This window comes from Panthera uncia (genome assembly GCF_023721935.1).
Source record: "Panthera uncia isolate 11264 chromosome C1 unlocalized genomic scaffold, Puncia_PCG_1.0 HiC_scaffold_3, whole genome shotgun sequence".
In the NCBI taxonomy this organism is placed as follows: domain Eukaryota; kingdom Metazoa; phylum Chordata; class Mammalia; order Carnivora; family Felidae; genus Panthera; species Panthera uncia.
Window position 1 is genome coordinate 80,962,242 of NW_026057584.1, and position 21,535 is coordinate 80,983,776.

The 21,535-nt window shown below is 33.7% G+C and overlaps 1 protein-coding gene across 1 annotated transcript in view; it reads right to left on the minus strand.

Annotated features, from left to right (window-relative positions):
- Positions 1-21,535, minus strand: part of MBD5 (methyl-CpG binding domain protein 5) — a 142,714-nt gene that overhangs the window by 107,147 nt on the left and 14,032 nt on the right. The window lies entirely within an intron of this gene.

Genomic DNA, 21,535 nt, shown 5'->3' on the forward strand with positions numbered 1-21,535 from the left:
CAATAAATAGCTCCATTTTTACATTCAGAAAAAAAAAGCCAATGAAATCATTTCTACTTTGTGAGAAAAAAGTAAAACAGAAATTTACATAATGTAGTGTACCAGACTGAAGGAAGCTACAGAAAAAAATTATTAAATGTTCCATTTGCTTTTCAGTAATTCAATACAAGTCAGAGAAAACAAAAAATACATAAAAGGTCAATGGAAATACTATTTTATAGAATACATGTTGTATATTTATATTCCTTGAGGAACAAATGCAAAACCTAAGACAAATGAATATTACCTTATCTCTTTTCAGAACAATTACTTGTAAATATTTGCTTTTATCTGACAACTTTATCAATATGTCTATTAGCTTTCAGGCTATTAAGCTTTGACAAGATACAGACTAATTGAAGAAATATGACTATTGTAAAAATATCTGGAAGCTTCCATTAATTCTTACTTACATGGTTAGTAAAATCAGGCAGATGAACACATTAGACTGGAATGCTGCCTGCTGATAAGAAACCCGTTCTTTGTTTTAGGTGACGCCCAAAGTACATTACTTATGAAATATATGATGTCAAAAGAAAAGCATTCTAGAGTCAAAAATTACTTTCAGGCTGGAAAAAGAGATTTAAATAGTATAAATTACATTAGATCATCTGGGTATTTGCTAAAATTCAATGCAGAGAAATATTAAATCATTGAGTCATTCAGTCTGAGCAAAGCAAGAATATGTCAAAAATATAGCTGGGCTGCAAATTAAACCTGAACATTTTTGTTTGTTTGTGTTCTAAAATATAAACTCATGTGACACAACTATTTTTAGATATGAATTTTTTCCCTAGTAAGTACTGTTCTTTAACATTGTTTTCTGCAACATCCAAAGAGTAATCAACATTTCTCTAAGCCCTTTATGGAAGATTAAAAAAATCCCTTGCAATATACCTTGAGACTATCTAAGATTAAATAAAATATTCAGAAACCTCAAAACATTTTCTTCTCTGGTCTCTTACCATTATAAGGTTTGTTAAAGAGTCCTGGGAGTTTCAATTTACTGACTTGAAATGTAGACTTTACAGACTTATGCAGAGTGATTGATGAATATGCCTGTTAAGGGATATAACCATTCCTATCCTAATCAGGCTCACTTAGTTGCTTTTCTTAGAGAAATACAAAAAGGAATTCCTAAAGAGGTTAATATAAGAATTTCTGAACACCAAGAGGATTAAGAGTGTGGGGTCCAAGTTCTATTTACTTTTTTAAATTAAAAATTATTGTTATATGGACTGAGTTGAGTTCCCCTAAAATTCTATGTTGACGCCCTTAACCCCCCAATATGACAGTACTGGAGAGAGGGCCTTTATGGAAGTAATTAAGGTTAAATGAAGGGTGGTATCCTAGTTCAATAGACTAGCATCCTTATAAGAGGAGAAAGAGACAATAAGGGTGGGACAGCACAGAAAAGGCCATATGAGGACATAGCAAGAAGGCAGCTATCTGAGGCAAGCCAAGGAGAGAGACCAGGATAAACCAAACCTGTCAATATCTTGATCTTGGACTTTAGCCTTCAGAACTAGGAGAAAATAAATACCTAGTGTTTAAGCCCTGCAGTCTGTGGTAGCCTTATAAAACTAATATATTTATATTAAGTATATAACATATATGTCATATATATGAGTTATAAAGCATAATAATAAAGTAAATGCCCATGAACACACACTAACTCCCTAATAAAACCCTGCTCCAGAGGATATCATTATTTTAAATTTTGTATTCACCATTAGTTTGCTTTGAAAAAAAAAGTTTTATCATATATTTAGGGATCTTAAAAGAATATATTTTGTTCAGTTGGTCAAGTTGTCTACCCCTCTGCCAATACCACACTTTCTTAACTTTATAACAAATCTTGTTACCTGAGAGAAGAAATTCATTAACCTTATTTTTCTTTAGGAGTCTATTGGCTATTCTAGCCTCTTTGCTTTCCCACATAAAATTTAGACCCAAGTAGAGTTCCTCAAATACCCTGTTAGGGTTTTTCACTGGAATCCCATTGATCTATGAATCAAAAATTTGGAAAATTTCCACATTTCCAAAAATTTGGAAAAGACTGATGTCTTGTCTATATTTAATCAAATATATTAGTGCAACTCTCCAGTTACACCTTTAACGTTCCTCAATAAAGCTTATAGTATTTTTTTCATAAAGCTCTTGCACACTTTTAATTCTTTGTACTTTATGTCTTTGTGGATGTAGTAAATAGTATCTCCTCTAAAATTTTTTAATGTTAGAAATGTAGTTTATTATTGTATATTGATTTTATAGTCAGTCACCAGGCTAAATTCTCATTATATTTCTGTTTCCCTGTAAGTTATTTTGAGTTTTCCATGTAGACAATCATGCCATCTACAAATGAAGGCAGTTTAATTTCTTCCTTTCAAATGATTATACTTGATATTTCTTTTCTCTTCTTGTGAGGACTCTGACCTCCACTAAAATGTTAAATCATCTTGTTCTAATTTTATTTTATTTTCTTTAAAAAATTGTTTTAACATTTATTTATTTTTGAGACAGAGAGAGACAGGGCATGAAAGGTGGAGGGGCAGAGAGAGAGGGAGACACAGAATCTGAAGCAGGATCCAAGCTCTGAGCTGTCAGCCCAGAGCCTGATGCAGGGCTTGAATCCACAGACTGTGAGATCATGACCTGAGCTGAAGTTAGACACTTAACCAGCTGAGTCACTCAGATGCCCCATCTTGTTCCAATTTTAAAGAAAATGCTTCTAGTATTTTATTGGTAAAACTGATATTTGCTGCATATTCTTGATAGATACCCTTTATCAATTTAGGGAATCTTTCCTTCTTTTGCAATTTTGCCAAAAGGATTTTTTTCTCCCCCATTAATGAGCCAACTGAAATAAAAAAAAAAAAAGTCTATTGAGATGACCATGTTTTTTTTTTCTCCTTTAATTTGCTATGCTAAATAGCATGTACAGATTACCCTCCAACCCTGCCACCAATATTAAACCATACTTGCATTCTTTAATGCCCTTCTTCATCATGATGTATTTTCCTTTTTTTATACATTGTAATATTCTGTTTGCTCAAGTTTTGTGTAGGATTTGATATTAACATTCATAAGTGAGAATGAATTGTACTTTCCCTTTCTTTTGTTATTTTTGTTTGGTTTGGATATTAAGGTCTTGATAGAGATACATGTTGCTGAGTTTAAGAATAATTCTTCCTTTTTCTGTTTTCCACTAAAGTATGTAAATTTGAAATATCAGAGGATATTTGAAAGACCAGAGGTCAATTGTAATGATGTGAGATTTGTGTTTTTTGTATTAATGAGAAGGTTTAACAAAATAGTTAATTCTTTAAGGGTTACAGGTTGACCCTCACTTTTTCAGTTTTTTCTTGAGTCACTTCTGGTAAGGTATAATTCTCAGGGATTTGTACACTTCACCTAAGTTTTCACAATTTATTGGTATAAAGTGTCCATAGAAACCTTTACCTTTTAGATATCTACTCGATTTGTTAGTGGAGTATTTTTACTCATAATATTGTTTATTTCTGAGTTTTCTCTTTAATTCTTAACTGATTAAACATTCAGAGGTTGATTTATTTTAAAAGAAGCAATTTTAGGCTTTGCTGATCCTCCCTGCTGAATGTATGTTTTCCATTTCATTAATTTTCCTCTTTGTTATCTCATCTTATGTCTTATTTATTTATTTATTTATTTATTTACCAGTCTGAAGTGTTCCTTTTACTTGAAGCCTTTTGGTTCTAATAAATTTTTTTAAATTTTTTTCTTAATGTTTTTATTTATTTTTGAGACAGAGAGAGACAGAGCATGAGCAGGGAAGGGGCAGAGAGAGAGGCAGACACAGAATCAGAAGCAGGCTCCAGGCTCTGAGCCATCAGCACAGAGCCCGATGCGGGGCTCGAACTCACAGACTGTGAGATCATGACCTGAGCCGAAGTTGGACGCTCAACCGACTGAGCCATCCAGGCGCCCCTGGTTCTAATAAATTTAATACAGTTACTGATACATCATGGGCAGAAGATACTCTTTGGTTAGTTTCATTCTTTTATTGCCTCTTTAAAAATTTTTTTAATTTGTTTTTTTTTTCAGTTTTTATTTATTTTATTTTTTAAATTTACATCCAAGTCAGCATATAATGCAACAGTGATTTCAAGAGTAGATTTCTTAATGCCCCTTACCCATTTAGCCCATCCCCCCTCCCACAACCCCTCTAGTAACCAACCCTCTGTTCTCCATATTTAAGAGTCTCCTCTGTTTTGTTCCCCTGTTTTTATATTCTTTTTGTTTCCCTTCTCTTGTGTTTATCTGTTCTGTGTCTTAAAGTCCTCATATATGTGAAATCATATGATATCTGTCTTTCTCTGACTAATTCACTTAGCATAATACCTTCTAGTTCCATCCACGTAGTTGCAAATGGCAAGATTTCATTCTTTTTGATTGCCGAGTAATACTCCATTGTGTGTGTGTGTGTGTGTGTGTGTGTGTGTGTGTGTGTGTATCACATTTTCTTTATCCATTCATCCATCGATGATGGACATTTGGGCTCTTTTCATACTTTGGCTATCGTTGATAGTGCTGCTATAAACATTGGGGTGCATGTGTCCCTTCGAAACAGCATACCTGTATCCCTTGGATAAATACCTAGCAGTGCCATTGCTGGGTCATAGAGTAGTTTTATTTTTAGTTTTTTGAGGAAACTCCATACTGTTTTCCAGAGTGACTGCACCAGTTTGCATTCCCACCAGCAGTGCAAAAGAGACCCTTTCTCTGCATCCTCGCCAACATCTGTTGTTGCCTGAGTTGTTAATGTTAGCCATTCTGACAGGTGTGAGGTGGTATCTCATTGTGGTTTTGATTTGTATTTCCCTGATGATGAGTGATGTTGAGCATTTTTTCATGTGTCAATTGGCCATCTGGATGTCTTCTTAGTTGCTCATTTTCTAACTCATTAAACTGGAGGCCTATGTCATGAAATTTCAGCCTCCCTCCCTTTTTATAACTAAGCATTTAAGGTTATGTATCCTATAAATTTGATTATGTTTAGTTAAACATATTTGTTTCGTCAAATTTAGACAAATTTAGACAAATTTGTCTAGTCAAAAGCATTTTTTTTAGCTCATGACTTACTCTTTTTTAAAATAAATTTCCAAATGTATAATCATTGAAAAATTGATCTTTTTGCTCTTGACTTTTATTTATGTAAGAAGATGTTGGTCTGTAAGACAATTCTTTGAAACTTACTGACCTTTTGGGCTAAAAATATAGTCAATTTTTGTAAATGGTTAGTTACTTGAGAAGAATGCTTATTCTCTAATTGTTGGGTGCACAGTTTTACATACACAAATGTACATTAAACTTTATAATGATATTGATCAATTCATTCCTTTAATTGTATTGAATTGTAATATATTTTGGGGCTAAGTTGTTATGTGTATGCAGGCTTAATATTATGCTTTTTCTAGTGAATTGAACCTTTTATTATTATATAGTAAACTCTCCTTATCTCTAGTCATGCTTGTTAAATTAAAATTGATGCCCCAGCTTTTGTTCGCTTGGTGTTTGCCCAGCATAGCTTTTTACTATTCTTTTATTTTCAACCTTTTAATGTCTGTATGCTTCCAAAGTGTCACTAACTGCAATTGCCAATGTATTTAGATTTGTTTTGAGTATCATATCTTTTGTTTTTTATTTGTCCAACTTTTCCCATGCTTAAAACAAAACAAAACAAAAACAAAAACACGTCTCTTCTTGCCTTAAAAAATGGACTGGTATAGTTTTTATTTTTTTGAAACGTACTCCATTTTCTCCCCTCTATAGGATTGGATATCATATACTCCTTTTATACTCTTTTAGTGAGTTACTTTGAAATTTCACTATGTACTGATAATCCCTCCTGAACTCTTCCCCAGGCTTTCATGCTGTTGTTGTCTAACATTATATTTCTGTCATTTTTTTCAACCCCTGAAACTTTAAATAATATCTATTATTATTATTAGCAATAGTATTTATACACATTTTATTGGGTTTGCTCCCATTTGCCAATTTTTCTATTCATCATTCCTTCTAGTATCTCAAATTTTCTTTGGAATAATTTTCCTTTTTTTCTATCATTCCACTGATTTTTTCTTAATCATTTTCTTTCATAAATTCCTTTAGTTTATGTCCGTTGGTGGTAAACTATGTTTTTGCTTGTCTATCTTTTTTACACCCTTGGCTTGAAAGAAAGTTTTGTTAAGCACCCAATTTTAGTTGACAAGTATAGTTGATCCTTGAATAACATGGGATTTGGGACGCTGGCCCCCTAGTCAAAAATCCATGTATACATGTGACTACCCTCAAACCTAATTACTATTAGCCTACTGTTGACCAGAAGCCATACCAATAACATAAACAGTTGATTAGTACACATTTTGTATGTTGTATGTGTTATATACTGTATTCTAACAATAAGACAAACTAGAGAAAATAAAGTGTTACTAAAAAATCATAAGGAAGATAAAATACGTTTACAGTACTGTACTGTATATACTGAAAAAAATCCACATATAAATGGGCCTGTGCAGTTCAAACTCATGTTGTTCAAGGGTCAGCTATATTTTCTCTTAGCACGTTAATATTCCATTAATTTCTAGTTTCCCTTTTTGCTGTTGAGAAGTCTGTTGTCCACTTCATTGTTTTTTCTTTCAGGTGATGTGTTTTTCCCCCCACTCAGGCTGCTTTTAGTATCTTTTCTTGCTTTTAATGTCCTGAAGTTTTACAACACAATTTCAAGGTCTTGATTTCTTTTTATTTTTCTTGTTATATATTGTGATTCTGCTATCTGTAGACCCCTGTTCTTCACTATTTCTAGAAAATTAACAGTTATTAGCTCTTTAAATATTCTCTACCCTTCACTTCCTCTATTATCTTGGTGGGAGTCTTTGGTTAGTCTCAGAATTTCACATTTTAGCCTACAAGTCTCTACCTTTATTTCACGGTTTTCATGTTTTTGTCTTTCCCTGTTGTATTCTGTCATTTTAAAACATCTCTTCGAATCCACTAATTCTTCAGCTGTGTCCATGCTGATATATAACCTACTCTGCCATCTACTTGTCTGTTGAGTCAAAACCCTCATTTCCACTCTTCTATACTCTGTTTTATATTGTTAGAATACGGAGTGTGCAGATGTCTGCCCGCTCTGACAAGTTTCCTATTAAATTCTTCCAATAAGAGGCACCAGTAGGAGATTATAAGGGAAGAACTGTTAGTGGGGCAGTAGCGATAAGGGGATTATGGAACCCAGTAGTTTGAGAAGAGGCAGTAAATTTTTGGTAATTCAAGCACTTGTTGAGGTGACACCACTTTGGTGGATCCAAAAGTAAATGCAACAGTATCTCAGTGAATTTAGGCTTACAGGCTCCAACCAAGGAATGTTAGCAGCTTCTGAGCACTGGCTATTACTCCTTTTCTCTTTTTTATTTGCTCTGCCAGTTATCTTCTCTTTGTTTTTCTAGTTCTTTCTAATAACCTAATTCCCTGTATGAAATGGTCCTTTAAAATAATTAGAATAGTTTCTGTTTTATTGACTAAATACGAATGTATCTATTCATTAAAGATTCCTTTTTCATTTGACAATTATATATTCCACTTTTTAAAGTTCAATTCTGCTGGATTATTATTATTTTTTAACATTTCAGATTTGTTTTAGCATATTCTATATCAGCTGTAGTCTTGGGGTCTACATTTGAAGTTTGTCTTTTCTGCTAACTCTCAGGGTGGCTTATTTCCTTACGTGTTTGATGGATTTTGATTATGAACTCAAGGAGGACAAAAACCCCACCCAGAAATATTTCTTCCAGCTTCTCTATCTTGCTATTGGCCTATATAGTTTCCTTCTGGATTAAGTGTTGTTCTTTTCATTTACTATTGAGAAGACCCCACCTGTCATACTTTTACTGTTTGTGCCTTAGTTTCTATCCAAGTTTTTTTTCTTCCCTGCTTAAGATTTTATTTCTACCTGTGGAACTCAGCAATGAGAAAATATTAAGTTTTATGCAGGATTTGATTATTTTGTATTAAGGCAGCTCTTCAGAGTAATCTATTACATTGCTAAAAATAGATGTCTTCATACTGATTTTCTACTTATTCCACTTCTGTGCTATTTGAATATTTTCAAATTGGTGTTATTTTTATAATAAAAATTCTAGTTCCTAAAAAACTTTAATATAGCAGTGCAGACTTCAGCAAAAATGTATTACATTATTTTTTCCAATTAAAGATTTCCTTTAAATTTAACAATAAACGATAAAGTTTTAATATCAATTTATGTTTAATTATAATATTTTTATATGTTGCACCTTAATTTCTCTAAATCCTTTTTATTTAATGTAATAATATATAAAATTTAAGTCTCACTAATATTAAAAATAGGAAGATATAAGCCACAAAAAATTTTTGCTTTCCAAATAGGACAATGGATAGCCAATAATTATGTTTGTAATTACCTAACCACAAATTTGTAAATAAGTATTTTTCATATATATATTATTAAAATATACCTAAGCTATGGCAAATTCCACATGAATTTTAATTAGATTAATGGACATTATGGAGATACATTACAATACAGCTAGCCAAAATTAATAAATAAAAATGTATTGATCAGAATCTGAGTTATTTCAAGATAATATAAGATAAACATTTCCCCTCTTTTTTAATAATAGAAAAACCTTAAGTATTTCTGGTAAGAAAGTTCTCTGTAAATGAGCTATAGAGCTATTTATGATATAGTATAAAAACTGAAACTATCCTGATAAAAAGTTGAATTATTTATTCTACTTAAAAGCAATATGAAAAGAAATTTAATCATGCCCTCATACTTGCAAAGCTATAACTTATTAAGCAGTGAAAGAAATGCTTAATGTAAGGAAATTAGATGTTACTCTTCAATTTTGGAAAGGTATGCTCCTAAACTCTTAAAACAGGTTAGCAATTTTGGAGGTTAATTTGAAAAAGCAGCAATATGATTCAGGTCAACTTTGAAATTTATCAAGAACCAAAGGTCATGAAACTGATTTTTTTTTTTACTTATTTATCTTCGCTTAGAATAATTAAGGATTAATATATAAAACCATTTCACTCACATAAACTATCATTTTTTAAGGAATGAAAAAATATATAAATTAATGAATACTGCAGAATGCATTACAAGAAAAAGACAATTTATAAGGCTTATCTATAGTTCCTTGATATGCTCTGAATTACAGAAGGATATGCAGGAAGTTTTTTAAAAGAGTGTTTCCATGCTCAATCCCAAATCCTGACTATATAATAGATAATTTCCCTATTGTGGGAACAACCTTTCAAGTAAATTTAATGTAATGACAAAATGGATACTTTTATTTCATTTGTTCCCATGATAACCTTAAGAAATATGTTCACCAAATTTCTGAGGCACAAAGTTTAAATCCAAAGTATGAACTAACTTTTCCTCCCTTCCTTCCTTCCTGTAGGTATCCACTGTCAAGATTATCCCTGAGGAAGGGAGAGGATGCAGAATGTTTATACTGCACAGAAGGGGAAGAAGACAAAGCAAAACAGAAGTACTAGAGGAAAGAAGTGAATTACTAGAGGCCTACACAGAAGAGGTAATTAGATTGACATAATTTCATACATTTTGAGGAAAGAATTTAGGGGGAAGCAGTGAAAGACAACATCAATGGTCAGACTCTAAGAAGCAGAGAAAAAGTAGTCAAAGGTGGTATTTATTTATTTGCATAAATTGTTCATAAGCAAAGACATAGTTGCACCTTAGCAGCTTTCAACTGGCAATGTTTTAGTACCCTAGGAAAATCTGCCAATGTCTGAACACAATTTTGATGATCATTATAGGTGTGTGTGTGTATGTGTGTGTGTGTGCATGCACACACGTGCATGTACTAACATGCATGCTATTGGCATCTAGTGGGTAGAAGCCAGAGATGTTGCTGAACACCCTACATTGCACAGGAAAGCCCCCAACGACAAAGAATTATCCATTCCAAAATGTCAATAGTGCTGAGGATGAGAAACCCTGCCTTACAACAGCAGAAGTGCTCCTCTCTTTTAGTTCAGACATGAATGATGGTTAGAGGAGCTAACATTCGGTAGAAGTGACTCACTAAGAAAACAATTTAGGTGCCTACTGAAGGCACAGATTGGGATACATTTCTCAGAGGAAGACAATGACCTGTACCTGATCCCTAGAAATTTTAAATGATATAATGAAGATTTAAGATGAAAACTATCCAGTACAATGTCATCTGTGGACATGGGTTACCTGTGGCTACCACAAAGTTTCAAACACTTTCCTTATACAGTCACACCTTGTTTCATTGTGTTTTGTAGATACTGCGTTTTTTACAAATTGTGGCAACACTACATCAAGCAAGTCTATCAGCACCATTTTTCCAGCGCCATTTGCTGTTGTGTGTGTTCTGACTGTTTTACTGACCGGCTGTTTTCCTCTCTCCCTCTCTTCAGGCCTCCCTATTCTCTGAGATACAATAATATTTAAATTAGGTTCATTAATAACCCTACAATGGCCTTTATGTGTTCAAGTGAAAAAGAGTCAGTTGATGCAGCAAACTTCACTGTTGTCTTATTTTAAGAAATTGCCACAGCCACCCCAACCTTCAGCATCTACTACCGATTAGTCAGTAGCCATTAACTGAATCAAGGCAAGATCTTTCACCAGCAAAAAGATTATAACTTGCCAAAAGCTCAGATGATGGTTAAGCATTTTTTAGCACAAAGTTTTCTTAAGGTGTGTATATTGTCTTTGGTTTTGGACAGAATGCTACTGCACACCTAATAAATTACAGTGTAGTATAAACATAACTTTTACATGCACTGGGAAGCAAAAAAATTCATTTGAACTCACCTTCTTGTAATATTCATTTTATTGCAGTGGTCTGGAACTGAACCCAAAGTATCTCTGAGGTATCCCTGTATTTTGTTAATTTTCTCCGGTATGATTCCAGTTTTCTTAAGGCAGAAATCAGAAAACTAGCATTCTCAGACTGTCTTACAGTTAGGTAAACACCTTAGGTCCCAGCAATCAAATTCACAGAGCGTGATTTGCAAATGGAAGCAAGAAACTTGAGGATGCAGCCTTGGAGAACTTCATTTGCTGGTGGAGACATCAGGTTCTTTGGGGATAATAGTGACATTCAGTCTGATGCGTCTTAAGTGCTTGGTGCCAGTGGAAACAGTACTTTGGGACAGGAGCTTCTGGAATATGCTCCCATAATGTTACTGACTGTCTTCAGAGCTGCTCTGTGATTCTGTTAGCTACTTAATAACTTTCAACATGTCTCCTTTATTGTTAAACTGGCCAGAGAGGGTTATGTTATTTGTAATAAAGAATCTTGACTGATGCAATAATGTAAGATTTAAAAATATTTCTTCCCTAAATGCCTTAGCTACCAATAAAGTGACTCAACTTATCATCAGTAGGCCTAAGACATACTATCCAACTATGATGTTTTAAATCTTGTGCTTATAGTATTTTCATTAATAACATGTACAATACTTTGGAAAGGATGCTAAAATAAGAGAAAAGTCCAAGGCTATCTCATTCAGGATCAATATGTAACATAATATTTATACGCACCAGGCATTAAATAAGGTTAGCTAAGAGGTTACCTTGAATTCAAAACAAATTCACTATATTGGAATAGTGACCAAGTATTTAAAATAGTACTGTTTTCTAGTACATCTGCCTGAGCTCTCATCTTCAGTATCCCAGAGTCCTGAGAGGACATAATCTGTCCTCCATACCACAACCCTCAGGCAAGGGAATGGACTGGTCACCTTTAGGCTCATCTACTATGGAAAAACACTGAAATGGAAGGTCATTAGGGGCTAAGCTTTCATTTTCTGCTCTTTAATATCACCTTCAATTTTAGGGTCCACGTAGCAAGTGTTCAATAGGCACTGGCTAACTAACTATAATTTATGGAGGTTAGAAAAATAAGAAAACAGGACACCTTAGTAAGACTCATAAAAAGAAATACAGAACCTGGTATCATATTGCTTAGTATTGCTTCAAGAGTCTTTTACACTGTAAATGGTAATAAGATGGTTGAGGCTTGTTAGATACCTACATATACATTCAAATTGTTTTATCTGACTTTGTAATTAAAAACTACCTGAGCACATGCAGGTTCATGTGTATAAACACACATTCACATGTACAAGGATTCTTTTTGTTTGTAACAAGTAAAAGGCCGGTGTGCTATGTACTAAGCTTTGCAACAGTCTAAATGTGGCAAACTGGCATCTAGTAAGGCTCTCCAACCCAATCAAATATTTCAGTATATCAGTAACGTAATCATATATGCCTAGATTCAACATTTAAAATGAATTTGTGCACCGAAAAAGGAGAGTGTGGAGGAAGGCCACAAAGTCAATAGTAGTATTGTGAATAATTCTAATCAGTAAGTACTAAAAAACAAGATAAAAAGGGACTGAGTCACCTGATGACTACTGAGAGTATTTTATTTGGTTCATGTTTTCGTTGAGGACTTTCTAATAAACGTAACTGGTTTCAAAGTCTCCCAAGAATGTGACTTGCATTTAGACGGAAGCTTGTCCATTTACTCTAAGCCATCATCAATATTTATATAATATCAATACTGTTAGTTTGAAATTTTCAAAGTCTTGAAGGTTCTAAAACACTTTGATCCAGAAAAGTCTTAGGTTTATCAATTATTGGAAAGATAATGGATGTAATGTATAATAAATGAAAGCAAAAATGGTATTTGTATAGCCTCTCCTTTCAATAACAAATACAGAAGAACATGTTTGTATTTTTCCCCATATCACATAAATAAACAAGGATCATTACTGTATTACAACATTATCTGGTTATTCAATATGTACTTTTCACTGTAATGAAATGCTATCACTGAACAAGAGTTATTATAGCATAATAGTATCTTATCAAAGATACTATATCTTGGGACACCTGGGTAGCTTAGGTGGTTAAGCATTGGACTCTTGATTTCAGCTCAAGTCATGAGATTCAGCATAGTTCATGAGATTGAGCCCCATGTTGGCTCTGCACTGGGTGTGGAGCCTGCTTGAGATTCTCTCTCTCCCTCTCCCACAAACCCTCCCTAAAAAAAAGATATTATGTCTTTCTGCTTCCTGAAAAGTTTATATAACTATGTTTAGAAAGCACTTTTTACTTTTTATTTTTAAATTATTGTTATTTTTTAAGTAATCCAGTGTGGGGCTTGAACTCATGACCCCAAGATCAAGAGTCACAGACTCTACTAACTGAGCCAGTCAGGTGCCACTGCTCCCCCAAAAATTTGAATAGGTAAGCCTATTCATAAATTAGGTGTGCTTGCTTTCCTGTGATATCATAAAACTAATATTCAGTGTTTACTAAACTCTGTTCTTACCAAAGTTGAAACTTAATTTTATATCCACATCAACACATAATTCTAGAAAAAATTCAGGACCATATCCTGCTAAACTATGTGTTTATTCCAGTATGCAACTAAAGTAGGTCTTCATTACACTGTAAAGAGCTAATTAGAACAACTGCTCAAAGTCTAAACTGCTTTTCTTTAGTTACCTTGCTAGCAGAGTTGGTGGAAATTAGAGGCAGAATTGCAGAAAACGACTGCCCAACCTCTCAACCTCAAGTATCAGCGGCTTTACACTAAGTCTTTTTGCATGATATTCAGCTATCAATCTCCTCAAACTTCTTGAGCCAGCTATATTTTCTTTCATTATCTACTTCACTTAAACTCATGTTCTCTTTGCTACCCTTTCCCACCTTCTTACCTTTCACTTAGTTTCTGTAGTTTCACTTTTTCTTGTAGTTAGAAATCTTCCTCTCTGTTTAAGGTGTTTCTTCAAATTTATAAGTACTACTTTTCAGAAACACTGCAACATGCTTTTCCTACTGGTGATGATTCCCAGTATAATAATGATTTATTGTACTCCACACACAAGGATGAAGGTAATGATCCAACTATATTAGTAGGCCATGAGTTTGAGTCAGCTTTTTAGCAGTAAAGGATGGACTTTCATTAATGAACCCACATTGTTCTCCCTGGGTGCCTCAGAAAGCCAATGGTATGTATGAGTTGTGTGGCCTGAATTGGTGTATGCAGTTAACCAACCATAAAGGGCCTAGCAATCAGAAGAAATGAGACAAATATTTTCTTAAGAAAAAAAGTCCATTATTATTATTTTAGACATCTAACACAAATGACAAGATTGCATTTGTTGTAACATTTATCATATCATAGATATTCAATAAATTGCTAGCATTAATGAGACTAATGTTTACCTTGAAGTATACTGATTTGGATCGCAAAATTCACCTCATATTTTTCTAATCCCATCTTTGGTAATCAAAATCATTGACTTCCTAAACTACCCAGTATGGATCAGGAACTCTTACTACATACCTTTATAGCACATTGTACTACTTTCACCACATTTATTATCCTGCATTGTCATGGTTCAGTTTGCTTCTCAAGCAACTTGAGAATGGAGACTATATCTTCTATGCCTGCAGCTTTAATCTAACCATAGAACTTAGCAAGTATGTGTGTGATTTATGCTGAGTGAATGAATGAATGAATGAATGCATACAAACATATATACAAACAAACATAGAAGCCAAAGCAGCTTTTTCAACAGGGCATCAATCAGTAGTGAATTTAATACATTCATTTTTTTTTTTAGTAGAAAGGTCACTAGATTAGAGTGATTAGTCTTAAGATTAGAGTCTTAAGAGGGTCCTAATACTGGTATTATAGGGGGGAAATCATTGGGAAAAAATCACTTCTATATTTCCAATTGAGCTATTTATTTGGACCCATACTAATTAGGAGATTAGAGAACCAAAATGGCTTTCACAATAAGTGTAAGGAGATGATAAAGTCATCTGAAGTAACACAGACCTTACCTTGAGATTCTGTGACTTTCTTTCCCACTCTGAATGATGAATTTCTTACTAAAAGATCAGACAGTTTAGAGGAGCTTTAGTAAAATTTTGAAAATCTTAAAGTTCTGGAATTAACCTAGTATTTATAGCCTTGCTTCCTAGAGCATTTTTTCCCTCCATCTGCTGGTTGTTGATATGGTGTAACCTTATATTCAGATTACAGAAACACAGCAAGAATGAGTTTCTCTTTTTTAATATATTGCAATAAAATTCTGGCTTCAAATCTTGGTGTGAGACAGTTATTCTCTCACTAAAAAAATCTGAATGAAAAAAAAGTAGGTCAATATTGGTGCTGAATCCATTCTTATGTAAATAAGAGCTCCAAGGTTTAATTCTATAAATAATTTTACATGATGCCACATGACCATTTTCACAGATAAATTATACAGTCATTAAAAGGGCAAAAATATTATTGACATGTTTTATAGAATACATTTTGAATGTAGACTATAAAGTTCTTGGTAGAATAAAAAAAAAAAAAAACCTAAAATAAAAACCTAGTTTATTTGCCGAAATGCTTATACATTTACCTTTCCTTAGAAAGCTATTAAATTTTCTGTAAGGAAACAATCCTTCATGTCTTTTAATATTTATAATGTTAAGAGTAATAATAGTCCTTTTTACACGAAGCATCAAAACAATTTTAAAAGCCTGCTTCAGAGGTGCTTGGCTGGCTCAGACGCAACTCTTAATCTTGGGGTCATGAATCTGGACCTCATGTTGGGTGTAGAGATTAGTGAGATTAAAAAAAAAAAGCCTGCTTCAAGCACACTCATATATTCACACATAGTTCCTCTTAGTTTACCACTCTTTGAAATTGTGTTTTTGCTTTTGGTTTAGACTCTTGTAATTAATCAGATGATATATGAATCTATGACAGCTTTTGCCTCTTGACTGTCTATTAAATGGTAAATAACTTAAAAAAATTAAACTACAGTACAATTTAGTCCTCCGGGGTTTTTTTTTTGACTTACCAATGTCAAACCACTAAAAAGTAATGTTGACCTCTGAACAGAAAACAAATATTGATTTGTTTATAAAGACTCTATAGCTTATGAACACAAAGAAGGTAGAATTTATGCTTTGAGAAAGATAAGGAAATAAAATTATGTTTTATATGTATATAGATAAATATATACATAATATATGTGATCACATACATAATATAAATATACATATAGTGCCCAGTTAAAAAATTGTGATGCACTCAAAATATTAAAAATTGAGGTTATTTTAATAATTATCCCATTTTAGAAATAAAATACACTATAGTAATTTATGACACAGGCAAGTATCAAAAACTAGGCAATTTCTTAATAGAAAATATTTTTTAAAAGACATGTTTCTCAATTTAATACATAATCTATCACCTTTATAGAGTTGTGACAATGGTTTATTATAAACTGTAGAGGGCAAAAAAGGTTTCCGGACAAAGCTTTTGTTACACTTAAATTAGCCAGGTAAAGTGGGGCATGAAGGATAAATAAATGTGTGGCAGGTGGGGTGGAGGTTGGGGAGAGGATGGATGTCGTAGTTTTATATGTCTCTTGAAATAGCTCTCTATTGTACATCTTCTAAGTGCATTCACCTAAAATATTAATACCCTGAATTCATATAGCACATTTAACAGAGAATTTAACGTGGCTCACAAATAAACGACCTTTTCTTGAGGGAGGGGTGATTATTAACCATCATATTAATTTTACCTCATACTTTTGTCAATTTGAACAAAGTGCAAGGGGTACATTTCTAAGGTTGGCCTTTTTTCTTACATACTTGTAACAATTTGAACCATTATACTGAAGTAGGTTTTAACTCTCCATAGGTATACTCAAATTTTAAAAAAGGACTACATCTTTTTATTTCAGTACAAATCAAACTTAGATGTTGCAAGAAGAGGATGAGGAACTCTCGAGAAACTTCATCCAGATTCCTCAGTTGTTTACACTTTGCCCCCTTTGCTTGTCATCTAAATATCTATCTAATTTCTTCTTTTGAGAGAAAACTGGTAAATGTGCCAATTTACCTTTAAAAACTTCAGTAAGTTTCCTCAAGACATACCTATTCTCTTACACAGCCACAATGCAATTTTTGAGATCAAGAAATTTAATATATCTAATCCACAGTTCATACTCAATTTTTGACAACTGTCCCATAATGCCCTTTTGGCATTTTATACTTGTTTTTTTCAAACCCGTGGACCATGATCTAATCCATTATCACATATTATGTTTAGTTGTTAGTTTACCTAAAAATGGAACTTTTCTCTGTCTTTCCTTGTCTTTCTTGATCTTGACATTTTTGAAGAATGCAAGCCTGTTATTTTGTTTAGTGTTCCTCATTTTTAGTTCGCCTGATATTTCCTCTTGATTACCCTTAGGATATGCATCTTGATGGGAATATTACAGATGCAATGCCTTTTCCTTTTCAAGCACATCATATCAGGAAGCATATGAAATGTCACTTTAATCCAATACTGGTGGTGTTAACTTTGATCAGTTTGTTAATGTGATGTCCACCGGTTTTTCCACTGTCAAATTACTAAGTTTTCTTTATAATTAAGAAGGAATTTGTGGGAAAATATTTTGAAACTATTTTATATAAAATTTAACCATTAATTTTGGTGTCTACTGGTGATTTTCTAACACCATTATCCCTTGTCTTAGTTGGCATAAAGATGAGCTTTCTCTTCTCTCTCATTTATTTATTTATTTATTCACTTATATTAGTATGGGCTGATGGATCCTTATTTTATTCAAGGTGTTACATAATTCATTACTATTGTTATTTATTTTGATATTCAACTTGTTCCAGATTTGGCCAGTGAGTGTTTTTTCAAGCTGACTCTATTCCAAATATTTTTGCAAGTAAATTTTCCTTAAAAGACTTCCACCTTTCACTCTCTCTCTAAATAAATAAAGTGTCCTTCCACTATTTTTTTTTTCAAAGCAGAAAGTTACTATAATGTCAAATTCAAAAAATTCTAGGAGAAAAACATGCTAAGGATATGATACTGATGATTACTAAATTAAGTGATGACAACAACTGTGTTCTATTTTGGAAAAGCTATTTCTTCTTTTACTGTTATTTTCTTAGAGTTGTAATGTATGTAATTTTTTAAAGTACAAAATAATATGTGCATGATTTTAGAGTATTTTATCTAGAAACCATAAAGACTAACACTATATAACAACTTTAAAAATCTTTAACACTCTACTGTAAATACTTTAAAATCATACACATATTACTTTTTAAAATTTTATTTATTTATTTTGAGAGAGAGAGAGCATGAGCAGGGGAGGGGCAGAGAGAGAGGGAGAGAGAGACAATCCCAAGCAGGCTTCACGCCATCAGAGTAGAGCCCATCATGGGGCTCCAACTCATGAACTGTGAGATCATGACCTGAGCAGAAAACAAGAGTTGGGTGCTTAACCGACTGAGCTACGCTGGTGCCCTTTATACACATATTATTTTTAATTAATTAAAAAGATCTAATTAACCTCATCTAGATAAGGAGTTTCTACACAGCAAAGGAAACAATCAACAAAACTAAAAGGCAACTGATGGAATGATAGACGATATTTGCAAATGACATATCAGATAAAGGGTTAGTATCCAAAATCTATAAAGAACTTACCAAATTCAACACCTCAAAAACAAATAATCCAGTGGAGAAGTGGTCTAAGAATATGAATAGACACTTTTCCAAAGAAGATAGCCAGATGCTAGCAGACACATGAAAAGATGCTCAATGTCACTCATCATTGGGGAAATACAAATCAAAACCACAAGGAGATACCACCTCACACAGGTCAGAATTGATAAAATTAACAACTTAGGCAATAACAGATGTTGGCCAGGATGCGGAGAAAGGGAAACACTTTTGCACTGCTGGAGGGAATGCAAACTGGTGCGGCCACTCTGGAAAACAGTATGGAGGTTCCTCAAAAAATTAAAAATAGAACTATTCCTATGACCTAGCAATTGCACCACTAAGTATTTATCCGAAGGATATAAAAATGCTAATTTGAAGGGGCACATACACCCCAATGTTTATAGCAGTAGCCAAATTACAGAAAGAGCCTAAACGTCCATCAACTGATGAATGGATAAAGCACACACACACACACACACACACACACACACACTGGAATACTACTTCGCAATCAAAAATAATGAAATCTTGCCATTTGCAACAATGTGTATGGAACTGGAGGGTATTATACTATGTGAAATACATCAGTTAGAGAAATATATCATATGACCTCACTCATATAAGAAATTTGAGAAACACAACAGATGAACATAGGGGAAGGGAAGGAAAAATAAGATAAAAACAGAGAGGGAGGCAATCTATAAGAGACTCTTAAATATAGAGAACAAACTAAGGGTTGCTGGAGGTGAGGTGGATGGGGGGATGGGTTAAATGGGTGATGGGAATTAAGGAGTGCACTTTTTAAAAAAATTTTTTTAATGTTTATTTATTTCTGAGACAGAGAGAGACAGAGCACGAGTCGAGGAGGGGCAGAGACAGAGGGAGACACAGAATCCAAAGCAGGCTCCAGGCTCTGAGCTGTCAGCACAGAGCCCGACATGAGGTCAAACTCAAACTCACAAACCGTGAGATTATGACCTGGGCCAAAGTCAGCTGCTCAACCAACTGAGCCACCTGGACGCCCCAAGGAGTACATTTTTTGGGATGAGCACTGGGTGTCATGTAAGAAATGAATCACTGGGTTCTACTCCTGAAGCCAAGACTACACTGTATGTTAACTAACTTGAATTAAAAAAAATCTAATTAAATGTGGAGTTGTTATAAGATAATCCTGTAAACTAAGACATTTTTCAGGTAACACTGGTCCTTCACAAGCACACGGTTGGTTATAAATGTACATCCTCTTTTTCTTTTAAGGGTTAAAAATGTACAGAAATAATTTAAGATCATTGAATATATCATCAGAATTACAAGGAAGTCTAAAATATATTCAGTCCTGTATTTCCCAAACTATGAACTGAGAATCACTTAATATACATGGTACAGATATAGAGTAATACAAAAATCTTTTTTTTTTTTTTTAATTTTTTTTTCAACGTTTTTTATTTATTTTTGGGACAGAGAGAGAGACAGAGCATGAACAGGGGAGGGGCAGAGAGAGAGGGAGACACAGAATCGGAAACAGGCTCCAGGCTCCGAGCCATCAGCCCAGAGCCTGACGCGGGGCTCGAACTCACGGACCGCGAGATCGTGACCTGGCTGAAGTCGGACGCTTAACCGACTGCGCCACCCAGGCGCCCCCAAAAATCTTTAATACTATATCCATCTTTTGGAAATTCACAATGCACATTAATATTGGGTATGGTAACTTGTTTCACTTAACTTTGTTTAATATAGAATTTCCCAAATTTCAGCACTGAAATTTGAAACTTTTTAGAAGGTCATCCTGAATACCTAGCTGGGATACAGTAATCTTCTCCTTTTTCAGAAAAGAACTATCTTTTACAATGTCTCATACATAGCTGATGGCAGATCCAGAACAGAAAATACAAATCTCCTGCTACTAATAGTTCTGTGTCTTGTTATAACACACTGCTTCCTGTATTAACATAAGACCACTTCCAGATCTTTTCAGTTGGAGTCCTCTTTACGAAGAACTAGTAAGAGAATGTAATTTTGAAAAACATGCTTTGAAGCTCATATTAATGTCTAGGGATTGCTGTCCAAAATATGAGATCAGTGTTGTGGAGTCTAGCTTCTACGACTTAACACATTATTTGATCTTTCAAAATAAGTAGCCATGGCAATTGCTTATTTGTCTGTCTATATAAATAATGTGAGCCCTTTTTGTATCAAAGACTGGATCACATGCAAGGTTGCAATAGCTATATTAGTAAATACTAGGTAAATTCAGCCATTCATTCTGCCTATACTTTACCTTTTAAAAATGGCTTTGCAATAGCTGATTAAACACTAACTAAACAGGATAGTTTCTTAAACTGGTGTCCTGAAGAGCACAGCTCCAAAGATGGGATTTGATACGATGTAAAATAGTGTCAAGGTCAAACAAGTTTGGGAAATGTTGGGTTTATAGAACTTTTCCCCTCCAGGACTACTCAGAAGCCATTATATGATAAAGGGCATTGTGAATTTTTAAGAGAGAAAAATATGAAGAATGTGTGTGTGTGTGTGTGTGTGTGTGTGTGTGTCTGTGTGTGTGACTTTAATTCCCCAAATTTACTTGACAACTGATATTTTCTCCCCACTTTGATGATAAAGCTTTTAGAAGATTGTTGTATAAAATAACAGTTTGGGAAATACTGATTTGATTTAAAAAGGAATGAGCTGGAGACAAATCAGAGCTAGGTTTACTGTTTGTTCATTTATAGTAAGTTTTTAGTCCTGATAAGTCTTTAATGCCCACTCCCCAAAAAGGTATTAATATGCTTTCTGTTCAAAGTCCTGCTTCTGGGCCACTCTCTAATATCTGTTTATTGTTTATTGCATCTCATTCT